This window comes from Atta colombica, unplaced genomic scaffold, assembly GCF_001594045.1.
Source record: "Atta colombica isolate Treedump-2 unplaced genomic scaffold, Acol1.0 scaffold233, whole genome shotgun sequence".
Taxonomy (NCBI): domain Eukaryota; kingdom Metazoa; phylum Arthropoda; class Insecta; order Hymenoptera; family Formicidae; genus Atta; species Atta colombica.
This window is the reverse complement of record NW_017259331.1, coordinates 299,529-304,778: the sequence shown is the minus strand read 5'-3', so window position 1 is coordinate 304,778 and position 5,250 is coordinate 299,529. Positions and strand designations below refer to the sequence as shown.

Below are 5,250 nucleotides of genomic sequence, written 5' to 3'. Positions count from 1 at the left end.
CCTATTTGATAACGATTTTATCATGGATCTCATTAAAAACGCTGTGTTCATGTGTGCATCAAATCAAGTATTCACTATAATTTTTTTACGATCTTCCTATTTTTAACTTGTTAGATTTTTATACGTACGAGTTATATGTACATTGCAACTGTAACAATATATTAGAGGCTCAAATAGGATGTATAATGTAAAAAAAATTAATTCAAGACGAAGAAGCAGTTAGGAAGATTTGTCTCGTAGATTTCTCTAACATTAAGGATATTTTATTATGAAATAATAATAAAATTTTTATAATTTCTTAGAATGTTAAATGAAAATATTGCTGGAACATTATTATAAATTAAAAAATTAAGTAATTTTTTTCTGTAATTAAAGAAAAAATTAGGTATATTTGAGACATATTCTTTATCTCTCTTTGTAGGGATCATCATTGAACAGCAAATCCACAGATGTACAAATATTAGACTGTAAGTTAATCTATCGCGTTAAATAGCAATAATACAGTAGGTGTACATTCTAATGACGGTAACTGCGTGTATTTCTGGTGGTGCGACAAAAGGATACGTGAAATTTTGTAAGAAATTAAAGAAAAGAGAAAAAGAGTTAACGAAAATAACCGAAAATCGAAAGAAGAGAAAACTGAATTCACCGGTTACATTGATTTCGATAAGTTAATTGTGCATACCATTCCTGTTATACACAAACGTTCTATAAGAATCACAATTTTAAAACCGATGTGCTTATACAGCTTTCCTATTTCTTTAGCGTACCACCGTTGAGATGTACCGCAGCGTGTGTACTATATGACAATGATAATATCGAGTGCAACCTATTTCAAAGCTAATTTAATGTATATTCTAATCTTATATACACACGTATAAAAAAAGGGTGAAACACCTAAATATGTACAAGACGAGCACTGCCTTTCGCCAACAAGAGCTGTGAAGTAGGTTGATCGCAATTCGACATTTTCTAGCGAACGCATGATCATTTCGTTTAACTTCATCTGCCGTCCTTTCTCATTATCCCTTTCCATTCAATTTCCCTTTTTGAGCCTATAGATTTCATCGATATTTGGTCGTCATTATGTATTCTCGAGGAATGCAAATAAAAGGAGATATTGTGCCATCGTTTGATCTGTTATAAAATTGAGAACATAATATTCCGATCCGATATCGTGTTAACCCTCTAATAATAAGGTCGAGGTCAGATGTAGTTCTACGACTTCATCAGCCAAAGCGGTTTTTTATTTTACTACAATTATTTAAAATCATTAAACTTTATTGTATTTTTTTTCATCTACAAATAAACTTACGAAGTTTAGAATGTTATTATTTACTTTTTACCCATTTTTTTATATTGATTCAATAAAAAATAAACAAAAGGGATCGAGCGGACTTCAACTTTCCTGGATACGTTTTGAAAATCCACCATACCATTAGAGGGTTACCTAATTGTATTAATTGATAAAATGTGACTCTGTGGTGACTCAATATGACTCTGTGGTCGTTATTTCTATTTCGGTAATTATTTAGAAAATAAATTCATATAATTACACTATAATATAATTTGTATATCGGAGATATAAGATTAAGGTATCAATAAAAAATTAATGTACTAAATTAAATTATGAATGAGAATTATCTTTATTTGTTGTAATTATGAATTAAATCTATTCTCCATTAACTATTTAATTCAATTTATTTATTATGTATTAAATTATTTAACCAATTTAATTTAAATAAATAATGAATTATAATTTTGTTGATCAATTTATAGATGGAACAACGTTAATCACGAGAACAATTGTGGATTATAATAATTTTAACGAAATTGTGATTGTGATATTCGAGGATGATAATGAAAAATTACAAATAAGACCGAACGACGGCACAGATCTTAATGATGCAAATATTTAAAACTTGTGAATACTTGTGCGATACATATTATATATGTATATGTGTATGTATTGAGATCGCGATATGCGCGAATAATCGTGTAAGATATGGGACGCACGATCATTTGAAGTCGAAGCTACATTGCTTAAAGATGTAATATGCGTATATGTCGGAATTAATTCATTTCGCTTCGTTTCCGTGAAGATAGCCTTCGATTTTCTATTTTCACACCATCATTGTTATGATTTTCGAGAGCGTGCGACGCCATGTGCAAATCGCAAAATCAAAAGTGCTAGACGATACGATAGAACATTTTTAGAAGATAAAACTTGGTAAGGAAACGTAAGGTATTCCGCTCAAAGGCTACGGTATATAATAAAATGTAGCTCGTTTATAAGTTGGCGAAGAAATTTGCATGTGATACTGCAAACAAATCACAGAATGACAGGCAATGTAAAAAACGACAGTTGGAAAGGGAGGGGGAAGAAAAGAGAATCGACAAGTAGTATCCGTTGCGATCGGCCGGAATGCATAATTCACGGATAAGGTTTCGTCGTGTCGTTGAAATTGCGGGGAAAAAAACGGAGGAGAATGTCATACATGTAGTATTCATAGACGAAAAAAAAATGAAAGGGATACACTCGCAGGATGATACGTCCCATGCTGTTGCTTTATTTTTGCACCATGATTACGAGCATAATATGAGATTTCTCAGCCTCGCAAAAACTAATTAAACGAATGAATTATATAAATATGATATACGTACGTATGTTCGAATTTGTCGTACAAAACTAAAATTTTCCCAAGACCACCTTCCAGCGATTACTATGTTTGTCGAGCGGCACAGAAGAGGTTTGAAAGGTTTTACGAAGAGATAGAGATCGACTGATTATATTTTACCGCATTGTGTTCTTTGTCGTAATTCGACGGTGTTCTCTAAATCTATATCAATTTTCTCCACTGCATTTTTATTTACAAGATAACTAGATGTAATGCATTTTACGTAAAAGTATTAGTTCGCATTGACTGGAACATATTAGAGGTGGTTGAGGGACAATAGGATAAAATAAGGGAATCGATTATATTGTCGACTAAATTTGTAAGTCCGATTAGCGATTAGAAGCGGGATTTTTAAGCGAAAGAGAAAATTAATTAGAAATCTAGGTTTATAAATTGTACGATAAAAGTAATATTGTATATTCAAGCGAGGTGCGGGAGTAGTAGAACATGAAAACACCAACCTACAGAATAGCTTATCACCACTCAGGGAGAATCAGTTTTACGCAAAATTCTGCCGAGTTTTCCTTGTGGGCGTCGATTATGCACGCGAGTAACAACAGTCGAATTATCGTGCATTCTTGAGAGCCATATTTATTACTTTGTCATTTTTTTTTATGTTTAATAAGATACGATTGCGCGAAAAATAGTCACGTATAATTAACATAAAAATTCACTTCTTTTTTTATCATGAAGTATCTTCCCATAAGATATATTTCCAAGGGATATTCTATAAATATTCTTAGGACATAGAATGTCTTCTGGATGTTTCTAGGACGTCCATTGGCGATCCTAAAAATTTGTGCTGTAGATTTTCATCTCTATATGAATTTTTATTTGACAAATATCTCAAGTAAGGTCTTGGCAAATTTGTATTTCGCATGACAATCCAGATTATTCTTAAGAAACATTCGATTCACAGTCACTTCTCAGGAATGTACGACGAGAGATATCGAACTCCAATGTATGCGTATTGCTCGTACTGATTTGGTGAGTTTCATGATTGACGACCTTGTCGAAAGTTCGCTAGGATTTCTAAAAAGAAAGAAGAAAACGACAAAAAAATAGAGAAAAAATGCGTGATCTTGCGACATAACATCGCGTTTGTATTGAAGAGTATTTTATGCATTATCAATATAGTCGACTGTATTGTTAGGGGATATATTATAAATATATGGTACGCGTGAGGTAATTACAGAAAAACGGCGAGAAATAAAACAATTGTACGATATCCTAGCAGAGAAAGGGATGAAAAAAAATGAGAAAGAGAAAGAGAGGAAAAAAGTCGAAGTCACAGTACGATGATATTTTTTCACAGCTGATCAGTGCCAAATTTTTTCAATCGAATCATTGAAACTTCTTGATTTTTTTAGGCGACTTTCGCGTCGAAACGTACATCTAGAACGTAGGAAAGAACCCGGCGATATCGCGAGACGAAAGAAAGAAAAAGAAACTATTTGCACATCTATTTAGTCATTGACACGGATAAGAGTCGATCATCATCGCATCGTGTGTGTGCATGCATGTGTGTGTATATGTGAGTCGGTGAGGCTTTTCTTTCCCTTCGAGACTGCGAGCGTCGATTACTTATTTCTTTTTATTTTTTATTTTTTTTTTTTATTTTTTTTTTTTATGTTGAATTATCCATCATGTCGCTTCTGCCATCATGTCACATCATTTCTGCCAGGCAAGGAAGAAGAGAAAAGAGAGAGTGTTTCTGCGCTTCTGTGTTCAATCTCCAACTGCCAGAGAGACAAAGCAAAACAATTGTGTTCCTAATCATCCGAGAATCGGGCTCTTCTGCGAGCGTATTAATTAGATAATTTCCTATTTTCGCGTATCCAAAGCCTTCTCCGACAGCGCGGAGAGGATGAAGAAATTCATCATTGACGATCACATCGACGTAGCGATTGTGCGTAGATTTTACTTTCGTAGATAAGATCTTATCTAAGAGCGATGCGTTAAATCTTATGTAATGGACACTTTTACCAAATAAATTGTCACTTTCCAAGTATGAGTATACTTTCACCGTGTTTCCGATCGTGTTCCTGAGATCGTCTCTTCGCGCAATTTTTCGTAACTTTGTGATTTCTTTTCGCTTAATTCTCCGCTTAATTCTCATAAAGTGGATTATGTTCATAAGAATTTCTTATCTTTTCTTCAGAGTTGCTATCTATCTAAATCCAAATTGAAAATCAGGGAAGTAAGGGAAATCAGAGGAAAGTCAGAGAATTTTGCAAAATTTTCTGACAGGGAAAATTAAAATTCTTACCTACATATATTATATTTTATCAACAATTAGTTACGATTATTGTTTCTATGTAAAAAATATAGAACGACAAGTTACTTGCACTTAAAATTTTTATTAAACAAAAAAATTCGGACTCTTTGTTAAACTTTATATATTATATTTAACAGTATAAAAGGAAATGTCTCAATTAAAAATCAATTATAAAAATAGGAGCTATGAGCCAAAAACAATAAATAAATCTGTTTTCGACTCATGACTCTTGTTTTTATAATTGATTATGTAATTACTTTCTATCGAAAAAAATTGTGATTATATAACAAAAAA

At 32.5% G+C, this 5,250-nt stretch overlaps 1 protein-coding gene across 1 annotated transcript in view; it reads left to right on the top strand.

Moving 5' to 3' along the window:
- Positions 1–1,147, top strand: part of LOC108688505 (protein AF-10) — an 11,167-nt gene extending 10,020 nt beyond the window's left edge. The window contains exon 14 of the mRNA XM_018194801.1: positions 422–1,147. The gene's annotated coding sequence lies outside the window, so the exon portion shown is untranslated. The remainder of the gene's footprint in view (positions 1–421) is intronic.
- Positions 1,148–5,250: the final 4,103 nt, after the last annotated feature.